The 21,208-nt window shown below is 45.2% G+C and overlaps 1 protein-coding gene across 2 annotated transcripts in view; it reads right to left on the bottom strand.

Annotated features, from left to right (window-relative positions):
- The window catches only part of GALNT15 (polypeptide N-acetylgalactosaminyltransferase 15), a 119,860-nt gene that overhangs the window by 75,480 nt on the left and 23,172 nt on the right, over positions 1-21,208 (bottom strand). The window lies entirely within an intron of this gene.

The raw sequence follows: 21,208 nt of genomic DNA on the forward strand, positions 1-21,208 counted from the left end.
TACAGCAAGGAAAGGGTTCGTGTCTGGCACAACAGGGAGCCTTTGGGACCTTCCTCTGCCAACATGGCAGAGTCGCTGGGATTAGTTAGTGCCAGTGATCCCTCAGTTAATTAAACACGTTGGCTCCCCCCGCCCCCGCTCTGATGTGGGCCACCCGCTGCGCCTGGCCCAGCATCCAGGGAGGGAGGGCTGGAGCAGAGCGGGGGAGTCACCGTTCTGACCTCCTCCCACACTGTGCCAGGTCCATCCATCCAGCTCCCAGATGAGGCTGCTTTCTCTGCCAGCCCCACATCAGGGCCTGCTTGAGAGGCCTGAGCCAAAATGTTTCAATAAGTCTTTGCCATCTGTGGGTGAAATCCACTGAGGGGGAAATGAGGCCCGGGAGAGAGGGCGGGGTGCGGTGGTTACTATGAGAGGCATATTCCCTAGGTGTCTGGCTTGCTGGAGAGTTGAGTTCAAGATCCAGATCCCAGGACCTATAAAACCCTGTGCCAGGAGCCCACACGAAAGGAAAGCTAAACTTCATCTTCATTCTTCCCGGACTCATCACACACAGGCTTCCGTGGGAAGAAACTGTACCATCTTTTCCACTCTGCATTTAAGTTCCACTATAATCAGATGTAGAAGAAAAAGGTATTTAGACAAATAAGGAAATCATTTTGTCACAGAAACTCCTGCAGGAGGGGAAAGGACTCAGACAAATCCCAGGAAAGCAGACGAACTCCCAGTTCGGAGGGAGATGAGGCTCCGATGTTCCTTCCCTTGTGGCCCATCTCAAAACATAGCAAGACCAGAGTTTTTCAGGACGCCTCCCACACCCATCACCCAAGTGTGGGCCCGTGGTCAGCAGGGGTCAGGAATCAGGACATGGCCAACAGGAAGCCTCCAATCCGGCTACTCATAACAGACGGCGGTCTGTGCTTCGCAGTAAAATAATCTCGACATTGGGACTTTAGAAAATCACCAGTTCCTGCCTGTTAACACGAGTTTAGCTGCAGTCTTGAGGCCTCTGCTTCCCGTCGTTCTGGGTATGAGATGTGTGAAAAGAGTGAATGTGTGTGCCTGTGCCTGTGCTGGATAAACTCGAGAGGAACGGTGGGAAATACAGAAAATGGGATTAAAGCAGCATTGGAGACAGACGGAGGGAAGGCAGACTAGGGAATTTTCTTTCTTGGTTTCACTGAGGCAATGGATCAGAGCTGAGCTTCGGCTCTGGGAGATGACTGTGTAAGGGGGCCCCAAGAGGGGGCACTGGGTGTTCCTCAGGGAGCTATAGCAACCCACTGGGGGCGAGGCGCCGAGTCCCAGAGCCTCCTGGGTTGGCCGCTCTCTGTCCTCTTTCACCTCAAGGTTAGACAAAATGACCAGCGGCTAGTACCTGACATTCCTTGACAAGCTAGTGGAGCCTGCCCTCGCTTTTCAGCTTTTGAATGTTTCACCTTTACCTTTCTGACCTGATTCTGCACTCACCGGGGACCCAAGCAATCCTGTTGGTGGCAAGATGTTGAGCAAATTCCAGATCCAGGGCTGTTGGCTGGCAGGTGAAGGCCATAGGATTCCAGGAGCGCCACAGAGGAGAGCAGATTCCTGGGGGCCCCCAAGACCAAGATCACCAAACTGGGAACAATGGTAGCATAGGCTCCTTCTGTCTCCCCTGATAATGGCCTAGGACCGTGGTCGGCAAACTGCGGCTCGCGAGCCACATGCGGCTCTTTGGCCCCTTGAGTATGGCTCTTCCACAAAATACCACGGCCTGGGCGAGTCTATGTTGAAGAAGTGGCGTTAGAAGAAGTTTAAGTTTAAAAAATTTGGCTCTCAAAAGAAATTTCAATCGTGGTCCTGTTGATATTTGGCTCTGTTGACTAATGAGTTTGCCGACCACGGGCCTAGGATATGTGCTGCCGTGGTGATAGGAAGAGTGGGAAATGAAAAGGGAGAAGGGTTTCATTAGCTTAAAGCTTTCAGCTGGGTTTGTGATGCCTCTTTGATGCAGTAAAATGTCAGAAAGTCATTCACGTTTCCAAGGTTCTCGGTAAACCAAGCCTGATCTCTGACCCACTCAAAGGATTTTTCCAATACCCATAACATTAATATGAAGGAATTACCTCCCCCTCTGAGCAGAGGGTGAACTGTGGCAGATTATATCTTTCAAAAACAGCTGCAACATCCCTCATGGTACATGTTCTTCCATATTTTTTATTGAATTTATTGGGGTAACATTGGATAGTGAAATTATATAGGTATCAGATGTACAATTTTATAATAGCACATCATTTGTTATTGTACCGCGTGTTCACCACCCCAAGTCAAGTCTCCTTCCATCACCATTTATCCCTCCTCTACCCTATACTCTCTTCTGCCTCCCCCATCCCCTTCTGTCTGTTAATCACAACACGGTTATCTATGTCTATGAGGTGTTGTTGTTGTTGTTGTTTTGCTTAATCCTTTCTTTTTCACTCAGCCCTCCAACCCCCCTCCCTTCTGACAGCTGTCAGTCTGTCATATCTATGAGTCTGTTTCTATTTTGTTCATTAGACTTCTCATATAAGTGAAATCATATGGCACTTGTCTTTCTCTGATTGGCTTGTTTCACTTAGCATAATAGTCTCCAGGTCCATCCATGCTGTCAAAAAGGTAAGATTTCCTTCCTTTTTATGGCTGAGTAGTAATCCATTGTGTAAATGTACCCCAGTTTTTTTACCCACTGATGGGAACTTGGGCTGCTTCCAAATCTTGCCTATTTTTGCCAAACAACAGTGCCATGCACTCCTAGAGAAGTGAGATGGTTATTTTAACCCTCTAGATTTCTCAGCCTCTACCTTTCCCCAGCCCCACTCAGCCATGGGAAGTAGGGCCAAGGCTCACCCCTGTGGAGTCACCCAACCGGAAGGACCGGGATGTCACAGCTTCCCACCTGTCTCCAGGTGAGCTCCGGCAGAGTCTTGCTGCCCACTGCCCAGGCTTGGTGTGAGTCCTCGGAATCAAAGAGCCACTCAGCCACCTCTGGGCTTCCTCCCCAAAGTTGATGGGCTTCAGCCTTAGATCTTGGTCTCCCTTCCAGCTCCTCCTGACCCCACCCCAGTTGTCTGGGGCCATCTGCCTAGCCTTCCCAGTTCCTCTTCTCCCCTTCTCACTCCCTCTGGCCAGAATGCAGATGTGGTGGTGTGCTGCTCCCTATGGCTAAAATGAAACAAAGATAAGCAAGAAAAGTGGAAAGCCCTGAATGTGCCCTGATTATGAGGGCACAATTAAAAGATGCCTTTTTTAAAAATGGGAGGACTCATAGGGTTTCCCCCACCGGACAGCTTTTAATAGAAATTACTTCCAACCCACAGCAAGACATGCCTTTATTCAAGATGGATCAGTTTTCAGAAAGGCCCATGGCAAGGTCTGTAAAGCTAAAGAGTTGAACTGTCTTGGGGAGCCAAATGGACAGCCAGAGCATCTGGAGATGTGCCCTTAGTGATGGACACGCTGTGACAAGGCACTGACATGCCACATCCACCCCCAAGAATTATGGAGAATTCCAAACGAATTGCCTACAAGTTCATCTGAAGGGTGGTGGTCAGGACACAGTTGGCAAAAACAGCCACTTGATTTTATGACTTAGCTGTTTCAGCTGGTTTAAGTTGTGTGTGTTTTTTCCAGCAATCAACAATTAACCCCTTCTTAGAATGTTCTGGAAAATGAATATCTTATGGGGTCCATTGAGCATTCAGCTCAGATCCAGCCTGTTGTCTACATGCTTCCTAGCAACAAATAAGAATTTCCATCAGGTAATGGCATTTGTGTAAACAGCTTATGTAAAATTCATTGATTCATCCAACACCCTTTTATGGAGTTTTTCCTAGGTACAAGGTTTGGTTACTTTCTTTAAAGAACTAATTGTACTTGGCTTTATCATTATTAAGAGTGAAGAAGTAGGAAGACAATGAGCTGAAGACCTCAGACCTTGCCCTGTAACTGCAGAGATTTACCATTCTTCTCTAGTCTGCTCTGGGCATGCACTGGCCCATCCTAATCTTCTATGCCACCCTTCCACTGGGCTCCTTGGAGTTCACCTTCTGCCATCACCAAAAGCTTGTAGAGCCTTGCCATCTTCCCTGAGCCTTCCCTTTAACTTCTTGCCCTAACTCTGGAACCTGGGTCTGCCCTGAAGACACCACCTCTCCTTCAGCCCCACCAAGTGAAGGCTGTTTTGTTCTTTCACAATTATCCTCCTTGCTTCCCATCACCACTTCCAAGCCAATTTTTATCTTCTACCTTCAAAAACCCCAGCTCCTTTGACGTCCATGCTTCCAAACTCAACCCTCCTCTGATTTATCATCTAACAATTCCTCTTAATCATGGAAGTTTCTAGCACCTGGCTCCCTATCTTTCTCTCTACCCTGGAGACTTTCTAGTGGACTTCTATCACTAGCTCTTTGAGTGTCTACAGGAAAGAGAAAACAGAGAGGAGTACAATAGTGTAACCCTTCTGGGCATTTTCAACACGTATACAGATTACTCATCCTACTCTTGGCATCGCTACTCTTTGACTTCTTCACCTCCATTTATATTTTCCCTCAATGCTACTCTCTCCCAGAGTCATTCTCCTGACCTTGTCACCACCAATAAAAGTACCACCTCAGAAACCTTCCTGGTCATTTACCTATTCACAGACATGCCATTCTAAGCCACCACTCCTGCTTCTGCATAGAGATTTTCAGTCCAGAAGCCACTATTTCCTTATCCAGTAAACCTCTCAAGTTACTACCTTCCTCTTTCCCCAAATTACATTCTGTAATCCATCATTAGAGTCACAGTCTGGCAACCTCCCCCGCTTCCTTTCCCCTCTCCCCTCCCATGTGATCACCTGATTAAACCCCAACTCAGGTAAAATCCACTCATCCACCTATTCCATGCCTTTACCTAAATAGCAGATTCCTGATGGTGCAAAATGCACAACTTTGCCAAAAGGTCTCACACTAAATTCCTGAAAACCACAAGACTTAGTGGGCCTTACCTAGACAGCCCACCACACTCCCAAGGTATGCTCCACCACTCTTGAATACAACCATCAGGGACTTTCTTTTGCTAGTATGTCCTCAAACTGCCACAGCCCTCCTCTTGCTTCATTCCCAGATGAATATCTGGTCTGATATTTTACTGAGAAAATAGGAGCAATCAGAAACTCTACCATCTCCCTACCACCAATTCTCCCAATTTACCCGTATGTTGCCAAACCCTTGCTTTCCCTCCCACTGAAGTAGATGAAGTACCTCTACTCCCAACTAGAGCCAACATTTCCCTCTTGCCTTCTCAAGGTTGTCACCACTGCACTTATTCCTTCTCTCTAACTCTGAAGACAACCCCAAAGGCATATGATTACACCCAAGTATCTCCTAGAACAGTGGTCAGCAAACTGCGGCTCTGTTGACTAATGAGTTTGCTGACCACTGTCCTAGAAGAACCTCCATGATCTCACTGCACCTCTCTTGGCAAGGCCAGGACTAGGGAGCAAGAGAGGCACCGAGGGCACCTGTGAGTGTGCCCTTAAATGTCAAGGCCTCAGGGCCTCTCCTGCCTGCTGCCAGTCCTGGTGATGTCTCTGTGTTCTTCCAAGACATTCTCTGGTCTCTTTTCATAGGTTTTCCCCAGATGAGGACAAACTTCTGTGTCTTCTACACCCATTACAATTATCATTAAATAATTATGTAATCATTTGCTGGATGTCCATCTCCCCTACTATAATATAAGCTCCTCAGCGGCAGGGAATAGATATACCACATTCACTACTGTAAATATCTCTCTGTTTCTTAGTTTCCCTATCTGTAGAATGGAGATAATTATGTACCCAATAAATGTTTCATTTTATGATAATAGTATCCCTAGCATCTAGCAATTTCCCAGCACATAGGAAGTACTTCATCAAAAATTGTTGAATAAATAAATGAAAGAATAATTCCAAAGCTAATGTATGGGTGGAGATTCAACAGAGTTGAGTGCTTTTCTGAATGTAGTAAAATATGAAAAAGTGAGCCCAGCCAACTCAGTGGTTGAGTGTTGACCTATGAACCAGGAGGTCACAGTTTGATTCCCAGTCAGTCCACATGCCTGGGTTGCAGGCTCAATCCCCAGTGTGGGGTGTGCAGGAGGCAGCCAATCAATGATTCTCTCTCATCACTGATGTTTCTCTCTCTCTCTCTCTCTCTCTCTCTCTCCCCCCTCTCCCTCCTCCTCCCGCTCCACTTCCTCCTCCTCCTCCTCCTTCCTCTCTCCTCTCCCTTCCTCTCCAAAATCAATAAAAATATATTTTAAAACATAAAATAAAAAAAGAAAAGGCGATAGTAAAATGACCTAAGGATACAAGTCTTCCCCCTTTTGGTGAAATGTACTCCATCCCTTCCTCTCCCTTATTTGTAGGTACCTTCATCCTGGTGCTCCTGGTATCTATCATCAAGTCAGGTCAAACTGGCCCTTTCCTTCCCAGCCCAAGGGGGCCATGCTGTGAAATCTTTGGTAAAACAAGTCATTAGTGCAGCTTTCTACTGGCACAGTGGGCAAGGCTTACCAAAGCTCTTTAGGGAAAATGAAAGGCCTGGAGACTATTCTGCATGTTGCTACAACAGAGTGGTTACTAAAGAAACAGCCCCACCCCTCTCTGCCCTTGAGGACCTTCAGGCTCCTCCCAGGCCCACACCACTTTTTTAAAAAACAGATCCTGCCTCAGGTTTATTATTACAAATAGTACAGGACACCAGCTCCATGGAGACAGCAGCCCAGGGGTCATACCAGTCCTTCCATCCTCACATTGGCAGACAGAGACCTCTAGTGTGGAGCTTTCGTGGGGGCTGGGGCACTTTAGGGAGCCTGAACCTGAGCCTAAGCCTGAGCCTGAGCCTGAGCTGGAGCTGCAGCCAAAGCTGGGGCTTGGTTTAAGCCTTGGCCTTGGGCTTTGACCAGCAGAGCCCGAGATCCTAGGTGATGCAGGCACTAGCACATTTCCCTAGCTTTGGTGAGCGATGTAGGCAAGTGGACTGAGTCTGTGGCTGCCACACTTTGGGATGCTGGGCTTGACCTCCTTGGGCTTTACAAGGGCCTTAATGGCCTCATCACGTGTGCTCATGGCCTTGGCGTTGTTGGCTTGCATCTTCAAGCCCTTCTTGTTGTGCTTCTTGGCAAAGCGCATGTTTCTCAGGCACTTGGGGTCTACGCCCTTAAGGGGTTTATATCTTTGTGATCAGGGTTTCTTAATGTCATTTCTGTACTATTTTCAGGAATGGTTGTGCGTGATGTGGGTCTTGGACTTGGCAACTCTTCAGGTTTCCCTTGGGGTTGAGCTGTCTAATATTTGGTTTTACCCCAAAGGTGCTATGGCCTTCCTTGTTCCCTCTCTTGGAGTATGACCCAAACTCAAATGGCTGCTGAGATAGGCGTGGGAAAAACACCCCCAAGTTTCCCAGCTTTCTAAAACTGACCCATTGTCTGTCTCACCCTACCCATCAGCCTTTGCTTCAAGGTGACCTTGTTGCAGACCATGGGTCTTGGCAGATGTCTCTTTTCCTCAGCTCCCCGAGGAAGACCTGTGTCTTTGTTCTGAAAGGAAGTGCTTTGAGCCAAACATGTTCCAAATAGAAAGCTCTTTAAATATTTGTTTTAAAATAGGAATTAATAGAAAAACATAGACTCCTTCCAAATAGCCTTTCCTTTTTATTATTATTCTGAAGGGTCCCTCCTGATCAAAAGGATTAGCTTTTCATTGGGAGCAATTCCTAAATGACTTGATTTCCAGTTACAGAAGTATCTCTTTTTTTTTTTTCTTTTTCTTGTCAGAAATTCAATGTTGACTTTAACTAGACATTGAAAACTCATAGTAATAATGGTGCTCCTTGTCATTCTGTCTTTTACAAGGGGCCCCAGCTGGTATGCTGGGCTTTGGGGAAGAAAAAATATCCATTACTGCTCCAAGCACCCTGGCTGGGTTGCAAACATCCTTGTTGAGTGTTTCATTCTGTGATGGACTGAACTGCAGCAATGACTGAGGCATAGTAGCACGTGAGGTGCCTTGCCCACTTCTTAGCTGTGTGATCTCAGACATGTTACTGCTCCTCTCTGAGCCACAGTGTCCTCGTCTTTACAATGAGGATAATACTGCCTTCCTTACACCATTACTGTTAAGAATCCCACTGCGATATTTATGTGAAGTGCCTCGTATGGTGAATGGGAGTTACAGCCAAAGATTCAGGAAAGGTGGCCTGCATACAGGTTCAGTCTGGGGGTGTGGAGGGAGGTTGGGGGAGGAAACTGCTTGCTACTCAGGGCACCAAACTCCTTACTGCCTAATTGTCCATTAGGTCCATCCTGCTCAGACCTCCTATCTTTAATGTCTTAAGAGGTTCACTTACTAGGGACTTTATTAGGCCATGTACAGGTCTCACGAGGGATGTCTGAACCCATAAGATGGAATGGAAACTATATATAATGTAATGCAGTAACTAAAAATTGAGTTAACTAAAAATTGTGGTTAACTAAAACTGGGTAGTGGAGTGGCCCACCTGGGATGTTTCCCCCTCTTCTTCAGTAAAAGAAGCTGTCAAATTACAGTTGGGCAAGTCTTCAGGGCCACTCCTTGCTATGAGGATGCACTCCAGGGATGCCCCTGCCCTGGGGAAAACACCTTTCATTTGACTAGGGAAATCGCTGCTTTTGTGGCATGCAAAGGTCTAAGGAAGATTTGCACCATTTATACAAGAATCCCAGTGGGTCCCCTGGGAGAACAAGAACTGATTGTATCTCACCACCAACAATCATGGCCAACATCAGCGCCAGTCATCACCACCACCAATACTCCCTTTTCTACCACCACCCCACCACCTCTGCCTCTACCGCCATCACCACCTTCACTTCCATCACACAGCCTACCACCACTACCACCAAGATACTACATCCTAACCCAGCCATCATAACCACCGCCAGCACTACCACACCACTAACCATCACCACCCCCACCATCACCACTTCCATTACCCAGTTCATCACCATCATCATCACCATTTCATAAAATTCAGATCTTTAAGTTTGAAAAAGGGGATCTTGGCCTAAGCCCATTGTCCCAAAACCCTAAAATAAAGGAGAGAGAAAGAGAGAGACAGAGACAGAGACGGAGAGCTATAGACTGACTCTCACCCTAAAAGTGGAGAGAGGAAGGAAAATGGTAGTTTTGTCCTTTTGAGACCCTGGGTCTTAGGATCTATTTACACCCTGCTAATGAGCAGATTATGTGTGTGGGAGAAAAACAACAACTGGCCTTTGGGAGCTCAGACCCTTTAAGGCTTGGGGAGCCCTACTGACCAAGAAAATGGAGTGTTGTTCCTTCTTAAGGAACAGCTGGGTCCATCAGTCTTAAGCCAACCAGCTCATTAGGCAAACAGACTCCAAAAACAGTTCCAACTCCACCCTCTTGGGACAGTCTGTCACCAAAGGCAATGGTAGGATGAGATAATCCAGTAGGCAAATGGCCCCAGTGAGGGCGAGCCGCCTTGCAGGTGGTTAGACATGAAGTCTTGGCTTTTTAATATTTCTGGTAAATGGAAGAGGCCCAAGGGCTTTCTTTTAAGGGCCTAAGGAGACATGTTAATCCTATCTCAAATAATAAAAAGAGCGACATGCCCTGGTCAGTGGTTAGAGCATTGATTCCTGGTCAAGGGCACATACCTGGTTTCAGGTTGGTCCCTGTTGGGGTACGAGCAGAAGGCAACCAATGTCTCTCTTTCTCTCCCCCCGCCCCCACAACTCCTCCCTCCCTCCCTTCCATTCTTTCTAAAAATCAATGGAAAAAATATCCTTGGGTGAGGATTAGCAAAAAAAAAAAAAAAAAAAGAGAGAGAGATAGAAAGAATCAGGGACAGAAAAATGCAAATCAGAAGCAATTTCTATACCATGTGATTTCCAACCTCTACTAAGTGAGAAGCAAAGGACTCCCCTTTAGACCGTGGGCAAGGATGTTTGTGTCCTGGTAAAATCTTTGTTCTTCTTTCACCAGCTGGTTCTATAATCCTCACAGATCCCCCTTTGGGTGACATCCACATCTCCAGTTTTTAGGATCCAGGAAGGGCATTTTCTGGAATAAAAGTCCCCTGTATATTTGGCTTTCTCACTGAGATCACACAGGATTGCCACTCTCTCCAACATCAGTTGCTTATGGTTCTGACCTAAAGATATAGAGCTTTATGAGTTGTACTCGTAGCTTTAATTCCACCTTTACTATTGGATCATTAAGCGAGTTGGCCCTCCTTTCCCACGTGGGCTGGGAAATGCCTGCTCCTTGGTTTACTGGGGATGGCCTTGGGCTGCCAGAGCTGCTCGGCAGTCTGCCTCTCTGCCAAGGGTAGTCTCTGTCTGCCTCACAGGAGTATAAGGAGATTTTGAAGCCTTCCCTGTTTATTGGGTGGCAAGAGATATACTGGTAAACAGCCTGCAAAGGCCTCTCCTGAGTCATCATCAACTCTGGCAGAAGTTGAGTTGATGCACTGACAGCCGCCCCTCCTCCCAGCCCCCCAGCTATAGCTGTCTGAGGATTTTATTTTTATGTTTTGTTATTTAACTCTTTCCTGTCCACTTCTATGCAAACTCCCGAGGGCCCACACACTGCCCAGCTCAGTTGGGACCCAAGAACTCAACCTGGAACCCTGAATTTAATTCAAAACACCACCAGGGCAGCTGCCACTGTGAGCACAATTAGTGACAACAAAGGTCCCATATAGACCTGTAACCCCAAGGCCTCCAACTGCCTACATCTAAACGTGTTAGGCCAAAGCTTGTAAAGTTTATGAAATACTCAGCTCCTAATATCAAAACCACCACTTCAGAGACCCTGTTTAAAACATAAGAAGTCTATCTATACACGGAAAGAGAGTCGAATTATGAACATTGCAGTTTTGGACTGATTATCAGTTTATTTTGTTTGTTTTTTAATATTATCAGCCTTGGCAAGAATCTCTGTTGTGTTCCTGCAATTTTATGTGCAATATGCATATGTGTGCCACAATTTCAAAATTTTTATTTTGCAACCAAAAGCCCTGAGGATCTTTTGAAGAAAAACACAAATAAGCACAAGAGAAATAATGCAGCAATAAGATCCCTGAAGAGCCCACGCAGTGAAACTAAAGGAAATGACTTCTAATGTTCCCATTCTAATTCCAGCTAAGTTCTCTTCAGAGAACTGAGATCAAGCGTGTGTATGTATGTGTGTGTGAGTATCTCAATGTGTGTGTGGGGGTGTAAATGTGTATGTAAGTGTAAGTCATGGGAGTGTAAATGTAAGTGAAAGTGTGGATGTGAATATACGAGTGTGTGTGAGCAAAAATGTAGTTGTGTGGTGCATTTGTATAATAGTGTGGTTTATGTAATGTGAATGTGTGTGTGCACACTTGTATGTGTGCGAGCATAAGTGTGTACACATAGAAGTTGCCTGAGTGTGAATGTGAGTGCATGGATGTAAGTTGGGTGTGTGGATCTGAGTGTGTGTGAGTTCTATGAGTGTGAATGTGTGAGTGTAAGTTGAGTGTAAATATGAGTGTGTGTGTAAATTGTGTGTGAATGTAAGTTGTGTGTACTAATGTGAGTGCGTGTGAGTGTAAGTTGTATGAGAACGTGCATTTATCATGAAAGAGGATCCACACATGCAACTTGACGGGATCTTGACTTTGAAAGTCAATCAATTCTGAGCTCAAACACCAGCTTGTCCAGTCTGGTGAGTCTGGCTTGGGAATGGGTAATGGCTACAAAGACCATATGTCCTAATTGGCCCAAGACAGAACTCATTTATGCCTGTGATTCTGGCATGATTATCAAAATTTTGCAGCCATACTGATATTGTGGTTGAGGTATAACTTACATCAGTACACCTTGAGAGTACAGCACAATGAATTTTTACATATGCACACTATTGTAAAATGTTCTATATCTTAGAACATTTTACAATAGTGTGCATATGTAAAAATTCAAATAAGCACAAGAGAAATAATGCAACTATTTTCCAGATGAAGATATAGAACATTTCTAGTACATCCCGCCCCTCTTCACTCTCAAAAAATCTTGGTTTGGAAGATAAACTCTTCAATCACCCCAGGAAAGTCTTGCCAGGGTTTCTCCCCAGTCCACCTGAAGGAGAGTGGGTTTCATTGCCCATCAACATCATACCATCTTCTGGTCTTTGCATAATATTTTATACATTCTGGAGAGCCAAAATAAATGTGTTGCAGCTGTTTGGAAACGAGGGAGGGTTAAATTACATCAGCTTGATTTGATGGGCTGTGAGGATGTGTGGATTCTGGAAGGTGGAAATTATTAGAACAAACACCTTCATGGAAATTACCATTAATCCAAGTATCTGAACTTCCCTTTACCTCGTCTCCACCACTCAAACCTTCCCCTGCCAACCTTTCCTTTCATTAAAGAAATGAGTCACCCCTGCTGGGAATCATATAGGAACTGTGGGAAAGAGTATGGGATCTGGAGTCGGCCAGGCTTGGCCTTGCAACTCAAATGCACCATTAGCTAGCTCTGTGTTAAGTTCTCTAGGCCTCAGTTTCCTAGTCAGTAAAAGCAACATGATTTGCTTTGCAGAGTTGGGCTCAAAATTAGACTTAATGGATGTAAGGTACCTGGCACATGGGCATCAAATATATGATAACTAATATTAAGTGAGATTTAAGGACCAGAATAAAAGCAAGATATGGCAGCTTAGCTTTTCCAAAACGATCACAGCAATATTTCCAGTCCCATTCATTCTTCCAGAACCTTGCCACTACCCATCTAGCCCCCAACCACCACCTTGAACTTGGAAGGACTTGTGACTGCCTCTGTGAATAAAATACGGTAGAGAAGCAATGCTACATGACTTCCAAGGACTTGAAATATAACAACACAGATTTTGCTTAGCTCTCTGTCTCTCAAGATGCACCCCAACCTCACCTCTAGGAACCCAGCCACTGTGCTGGGAGGAAGCCCAAACTCACCTACATAGAGAGACTATATGGAGAGACCCATGTGAAGAGGAACTGAAACCCCCAGGCGATAGCCATTATCAACCACCAGACATATGAGTGAACAAGCGTTAGATGATCCTAACCCTCAGTCACTGAGTCTTCTAACTGAGGCCCCAGAAACTGTGAAACAAATATAAGTCATCCCTGCTGTGCCCTGTTCGAATTCCTGGCCCATGAATCTGTGAGTGTAATAAATGGTTATTTAAGCTTCTGAGTTTGGGGATAATTTGTTATACAGCCATGGTAACTGGACCTCAGTGTAATCAGGGTTTTATGGATGAAGCAGGCAGCTCTTAAATACATCTGCATCAGACAGAGTGAATGTGAGCACAGCTCTCTGCTTTGGTCCCTCTAAACCTCAAAGGTAGACAGTTTGTTATATACATTTGTCCTGTTGCTTGTGATTGAAACCTGCTGTCCATGTTCATACTCACAAAATGAATTGATTCTTCTACTCAAACCCAAAGTGGTCTCCTATATCCAAACTCCTAGAGCCCTGTCTGTTCTTTAACACTAACCATCTACTAGCCTGTGGGAAATAGAACTGTAAAATAATGCAACTGTATTATAACCAAGATGCCTGAAGTTATATGTGCAAATTGGCTGCTATCCTCTTCAAATAGCAGTTGTGAAAGCTCTAATCTTATTTATTTTCTGTGTCACAAAGATGGAAACTTTACCCGGTGCCATGAATGCATGTGGGGAAGGAGAGAGTTTTGGCAGACTAGCAAGGCCTCCAGTGACAGCCAAGGGCCATCAGGGAAATCAGGCCAGAAAGTGGGGCAGCAGAAAGACCAGCTTTCCAGACTGGCCCAAACCAACAAAAATGGGTTTAATGGGCAGACTATGTGCAAAGAACCCAACCATGGCCTGGAGCCTGTCACACAGTCATGACAAGAAAGTTCGTGTAGCATAATGCAAGAGATTGAATAAACCTGGATTCAAATCTGGTTTCTCTACATACTGACAATGTGACCCTGGGTAAGTTCCTTCACTCCTCAATTTGGTTCCTTGTAAATATAGTACCTAGCTGTGGCAGAGAAGCTAGTTGTCCACCAAAGATATGTATTCCTCTTGCATAGTACAATTATGACTGGGAAGCAGCTGCCTAGGATCTGTTGGACCACATGACTAGGTGGGCCAACGGAATGTGAGCAGAGGTCATATGTGTCACTACCAGGCTGAAGTGGCTAAGTCTCCAGTGTTCCTTGGCCACATACTCATCCCCCTTGTATGGTGACCTTGAGGCCACAAATTTAAGATGATGACTTCATAGGATAGAGTAAATCTAGATCCCTGTGTCATCGCTTGGAAGAGAGTCATTTAGCTAGGAACATGCAGGTTGGACTTTATGTGAGTGAGAAATAAACTTTTACTAGGTTAAGATAGTGAAAATTGGGGCTGTTTGTTACTGTAGCTAGCCCACTCTTATGTATCTCATGATTCTCACTGTCCTAGAGAATCATGAGATACATAATTGTAGATAATTATAAAGAGTTGTTTACCATCTGTCTTCTCCATTTGACTAATGTTCCTTGAAGGCAAGGACCAGGCCCTATTGACCCACAGTGCCTTACACTGTGTAGGGTACATACCAAGCAGTGAGTAAATTTGAATTAATTATCTATAACTTGATTAAGAGAAAAGAATTATTCAGAGATAGAGAAGCATCGAATAGACTGTCAAACTTCAGAGGGAAGGCATGGAATGGGTGTGTGTGTGTAAGAGATCAACGAAAGGACTTGCATGCATGCATATAAGCATAACCAATGGACACAGACACTAGGGGGGTGAGGGCATGAGGGTTTGGGGGTAGCCGGGGAGAGGTCAATGGGGGAAAAAGGAGACATATGTAATATTTTAAACAACAAGGAATTTTTTTAAAAAAAGAGAGAAAAGAATTAGAATCTGGACTCTTTAGCAACAGAAAAAAGAAATGGTCAATATTTTTTAAAAGAGAGCATTATGTCAATACTTCATTACCAAATATAGTTATACTAGAGGCCCAGTGCATGATTGAATCATGCACGTGTAGGGTCCCCTACACGCTTTCGCTTTCGATCGCGGGGGAGCTGGGTGCCTGTCTGCTGGTGCACCAGGCCTTTCGGAAGCCTCCGGCTCAGCGGAGGGTTCTGAAAGGCCTGGTGCCCGAGCAGACAGGCACCCAGCTCCCCCGCTTTTGATGGTCCACGGCGGGACATGAGCTCACTGCCCCAGAGGCCCCTTCTGTTCCACAGAACAGCCATGGCGCAGACGCTGAGCTCGCGCCGCCGCTGGCGACGTGAGCTCAGCGTCCCGCTGGCCCAATCAGCTACCCCGGCCACCCCGAGTCCTGCCCCCTGCTCCTCCCGCTGGCCCAATCGTGGGCGTAGCGGAGTGATGGTAATTTACATATTACCATTATATTAGGTAGGATAAACACTTTTCAAAAGTACCAAAAACAAGAAACAAACAAACAAGCAAGCAAACAGAAAACCCACCTAGAAGTAGTTGTCATTTGACAGTTTGGAATTTTTATGCCAAAAGGGACCAAAGAAATGAGTTTTCCCATTAGAAAACTTTGGAAGCCGAAGTTTACTATTAGATTTTCTTTGAAGTTCACAAAGTTCGTACAAGTTAATTAAATGGTTGGCTTAATCACTGGTTCATGTTTCTAGCAGATGAGGTAGAAAAATCTCGGAGAGAAAATAACTGTGTAGATGCAAACTTGGAGCAAGAATTGTACCTGAGCCCTAGCTGGTTTGGCTCAATGGATAGAGCGTCAGCCTGCGGACTGAACGGTCCCAGGTTCGATTCTGGACAAGGGCACATGCCTGGGTTGCAGGTTCAATCCCCAGTATAGGGTGTGCAGGAGGCAGTTGATCCATAATTCTCTCTCATCATTGATGTTTCTCTCTCCCTCTCCCATCCTCTCTGAAATCAATAAAAATATATAAAAGTAAATAAATGTACATAAGCTGAACAAAATTTTTAAAAAAAGAACTGTACCTGAAAAGAATACTTATCAGTAACATCTAATTTTATCTATGAATATCAATGTGAACAACCATAACTTGCATCTATAGGACACTTTTCTTTTTTTATTGCTCCCAGTGTGTTCTCACAACAATTCTAAGAGTTAGGGCATATTTTTCTGTCATCATTTCACAGACGGAAAACCCATAAAATAAAGAGAGTTGCAATTTGGCCAACATCTCATGGCTGATGCAAGAATCAGAAGCCAGGTCCCCTGACTCTCAGCACAGGACTTTTTCTCCACCAGACCTCCCAGGTTGATTTGTGTACAACATGGATGATAGCCCAGTAGGCACCAAATCAAACAAATCATTTTTGAGCCTCGTCTGGGTATACAGTCCCATGCTTGGGCGTCTTATGGAATGAAAAGTAAACTAAGATAATAGTCTTACAATTCAACAATAGCTCAGCTAGGGAGAAAATAATCTGAATAAGTCCGTGGTCGGCAAACTGCGGCTCGCGAGCCACATGCGGCTCTTTGGCCCCTTGAGTGTGGCGTTTCCACAAAATATCATGGCCTGAGTGAGTCTATTTTGAAGAAGTGGCGTTAGAAGAAGTTTAAGTTTAAAAAATTTGGCTCTCAAAAGAAATTTCAATCTTTGTACTGTTGATATTTGGCTCTGTTGACTAATGAGTTTGCGAACCACTGGAATAGGTGAACGTTTAAAAATAAATCAAATGTTAAAGTAAGAATTTCTCTTAATAACAGAAGAGACAGGGTAAGACAGGTTGGAGCAAAATGACAAATCAGCAGCATGTCCAAGAAGTGTGGTGACTGTTCAGAAGAGGGAAAGAGTACATGTGGCTAGAATACCAGAAAAGATTGGATGGGTGAATTGGGACTTCAGAAAGGGGTAAAATTCTGTAATTAAAACTGTCTTATCTGCTCAGCACCTCTCCCTTGTTCTTCTGGAAACATACCCCTCTTTCTTTGGGGAATTATTCCTTTTCCTAGTCCAATCATTTGAGTTTGATTCTAGATGAGGCTGTCAATGATAGCATCCTGTATTTTGCCCATTGGAATGGGTATAGGACCCAATTCTAGTCTATTAGAATCCTTTTAAACAAACTGGAACTGAGAAGAAAACAGTTCTGCTTGTATGAGATGTGAGGAGGAGCTGGTGGTCATGGGTCCTGTTAGATGGAAGAGATTGGACTAAGAAAGGCAGCTGAGATTAGAGATGGGGTAAGAGTACTGATGGCATTGGGACCATGGCTCAGTAGTCCCCGAAGCTCCACAGAACCCTGTCTGTCCTGCAGGTTATTGTTACATTGTGTCCATCATTTTCTCCTTTTCCCAGAGATGGTCAAGTGGGGCTCATGTCACTTGCAATCATGGTCTTGGCTATGGGAATAGGTGGAGGGGAGTGGGGGGCTGCCCTCTCTTAGGCAGAAGCTACTAAATGAGCCCACATGGGAAGTGGGAAGGCACAAGACTTCCATGGGGACAGTGCAGAAACCAGTGTGTCTAGAGCTGAGGATCAGCATAAAAGAAGAGTGGGATACCAACTCTGAGCACGATGAATTTGAAACTGCCGCAGGACATATCCATGGAGACAGTGAGCAGGCAGCCAGGATGTGGAAGTGGATCTCCAGAGAGGAATTGTGGCTGATGCAACTGCAGTGAAAAAAAAACCACTACACTCAGAGTCAAAAAGAGCCAATGAGAAAGAGTTTTCTATGGATGATTCAGTTCATGAATTAAAGAGAATATTATGAATTTGGGAGCCATCTACATGGAGATAACAGTTGAAGTCATGGATGTAGAAAATTCTCAAAGGAAAGAAGCAAAAAGAGTCTTGGACAATAAGAGCATTAAGAACTCAGGGTCACAAAAGCCAGGTAAGCAAGTTGATTAAAGAGGGGGAGGTTGAGCCCTAACTAGTTTGGCTCAGTGGATAGAGCATGGGCCTGTGGACTGAAGGGTCCCGGGTTTGATTCTGGTCAAGGGCACATGCCTAGGTTTCGAGCTCAATCCCCAGTGAGGGGCATGCAGGAGGCAGCCAATCAATGATTCTCTCTCATCATTGATGTTTCTCTCTCTCTCTCTCTCCCTCTCCCTTCCTCTCTGAAATCAATAAAAATACTAAAAATAATAATAAATAAAGAGGGAGAGGTTGAGCAGTAATGAAGAGAAACAAAGAAGCCAGTAAAAAGGTTAATGAGAAAGTCTATGGAATTGAATTTGAGGAGCAGGAAGTCCTTGGTGAATGAACTTGGATGTGGCAGAATGCCAGCCAAACGATAGAAGTTCCAGGTAAGGTGATGTATGCTATTGGTGGCCACTCATGTGCCTTGAACTTTCCAATGGACTCCTGCTGGCTTTTCAGTGTGGAATCCGCATCTCTGTTTCTGTGGGATTCCCCCTGCTCCCGTGGGTTTTCTCCCCCAGAACCACAGAAGGCCACTCTGCCCATGAGGCAAGCCAGAAGTAGCAGGAAATTAATAGCCCCGGGAGCAGTCCTTTGATTTATGAGTTGGTGTATGAATTCCCCAGCTCTCTTGCTGTGTCCCTGAGGTGGGGTAATTCTAAAGCAAGTATTTTGCACCACTTCTGAGTTCCTCTCCCCGCCCCCACCCTACCCGACCCCACCTAGATTAAGCTCTCGCTGCCCATTGTGGTAGCTGGTTTAACAGTACACTAATGAAGCTGAGTTCCTTTTCTTGGCTTACTTCTCTACTCTCCTAGCAGTTCCCAAATAAACTACATAGTACATGAACCCTTGTCTCCTTGTGTGCTTCTGAGGGAAATTAAACTGACAGGTGACCGTGTAATTTATGGGCCAAACTAGGACACTTGTGAGAGTGAAAAGGGGAGGGGACACTGTTAATAGTTATACGAGGACAAATGGCACAAAGCAGGGCTTTGCATATGGAGGTATGGCCTCCATAGTTACATGAATCTCCTTTGAGAAGATGGACTGGGACCAGACAAGAGAGATGCAGGATTTCAATACCAATTCCCTTTAATCCCAGAGAGTGCAGATGTGCAGAGAGCAAAGATGCCTTTTATTTAGAAGGTGCCTTATGCCCCATTACCTGGAGGGCTCTGGCAAGGAATATATCAGCTCAAAAGTGGGAAAATATCTCAGGAGAAGACTAGACCATACAAAATAGCTCAGTGCCCAGCCCCCAGGAAAGCGAGGCTTGTGCATGCATATGATTCCAGGCTCCGTGGCTGCAAGCAGTTTTGTCAACCGCAGTCAATATTACGCTCATCTTAGCAGCATGATGGGCACCCCCTTCTTGCTTCCTCTTGCCTTTCACTAGTGATGTCAGTGTGGGCCTCTCTGTAGCTGCACAAACAGACAAACCTCCTGTGACAACACCTTCGCCTCCTCTCTGCTGGTCCCCGCAGCCTTAAGGACATCGTCTGGCAACCTGGGTCCTTGAATACCCAAGGCCTTTCCACTTCAGATGCTTCCACATCTATTATTTCATCGCCTCTCCTCTAAAAAGAGATTTCTCTCTGCAAGAAAGTCTTTCAGGAAAGCTACTCCACGTCCTCACATGGTTGAAGAGGAGCAGCTGCTCTGGATGTGATGGTGCTGAGAAAGGACAGACACTAATGCTTTTTCCTTCCTTGTGTGCATATGAATCCCCTTTCTGGATTCAGGATGGGAGTTTCTGTGTGAGGTCCGTGGTGTGGCTAAAATGCCTCTGATGGGGGAGGGACCTCGGCTCTCCAGGGCCAGGTGGTAAGCTGGCCTCTGGTGCTGGCTGTCAGGACGCCCCATTCCTGGGACGTGTGCCTTATCCTTCTGACTGCCTGCTCGTGACAATCTGGCTCATAGCTGCCTCACTTGAATTTGGAATTGATACATAAATACATCAATGTGTGCTGTGCTAAGCACCTTCTATGTATTAACTCATCTTCACAAATTCTATGTAGTAAATCCTGTTATTAAGTGAGAACTGAGATTCAGATGCTAAGTAGTTTGCCCGTGTTCTCTCAGATGGTATAGTTTGCAGGCAAAGCCTGTGGGACACACCCTTGGACTCAGAGGTAAAGCCAAGCTAGCTGGCTGTATTAGATGAGAAAAACTGTTCTAATGGGCCTCAGTACCACAGAGTTCTCATGGGCCTCAGTACCACAGAGTTCTCATGGGCCTCAGTACCACAGAGTTCTCATTAGCTTAATGGATGAAAATTTGGTTTTGTAGCTACACTCTTCTGCTAGACCTCAAGGGCTGGGGGTATGCTCTCCCACAGATGCCCAGGGGAGAGTTTATCAGGACAGCAGGTTGTACTGGTTAGTCTCACAAACCAGCTCCTTCCTCAGCTCTCAGCTTTGCTGTGGATTTCATCTCCTGTTCAAAGCCACCCCTGATTTTCCCCTTGCATCACAGGCCAAATTCATTATCTCCTCAGAAAAGACCTTCCACCCTCCCACTGTCCCAAGATCTTACATTCCTGTGTCTTTGTCTGCCTGGCTTTTGCACAGAACTTTTCTTGTCCTCTATCATGGCAAGTGGATATGGGTATCTCTCAGCAATGGATATGGGTATCTCTCAGCAATGGATGAGCAGGGGCCTCTCACATTCAGGAGAGCCACATCTGTATTCAGAGAGCTACTCGCCAAGCCAAGCTACTTGATGTTCCCCAAACACACTCATAAAATTCCATGCCTCGATGTCTTTGCTCATGGTGTTCTCTTCACCATGAATGACCCTTCTCTGGATATCTAAGCTCCATCCATTTGTTAAGGTACAATACCATGTAGTCACTGTCTGGTGCCTTCACTGAGCCCCGACTAGAAGTGCGCTGAACCTCTGCAGGTACAGTACCCCACTTAGGTCATGCATGTGCTGCAATCTTTTGAGATACGTATATCTCAAATATGTATATTTATGTTCACATTTCCTTTTCTAGTCTTTCATTAAAAGCTGAGTCACAGTAATTCAACTGTGCATCTTCAAGTTTGCTTAGCAGGGAGCCTGCAGGGTATTTTTTTTTTATCTTGAAATTTTTATTTCAATGATCAAAATAATGCAGTAAATGGAATCTATACTGATTGATTAACATTAGGCATGCACCTCTACCTGAAACTATTGTTAGTTTTTGACAGGCCTAAATCTTTACAACTTATTTAGGCCCATCTTTGAATTTCTTTGACCCTGATATACAGGGTAATTCGTCACGTTAGTAACGAGAATTATGGA

Source organism: Cnephaeus nilssonii (genome assembly GCF_951640355.1).
Source record: "Cnephaeus nilssonii genome assembly, chromosome: 17".
In the NCBI taxonomy this organism is placed as follows: Eukaryota; Metazoa; Chordata; class Mammalia; order Chiroptera; family Vespertilionidae; genus Cnephaeus; species Cnephaeus nilssonii.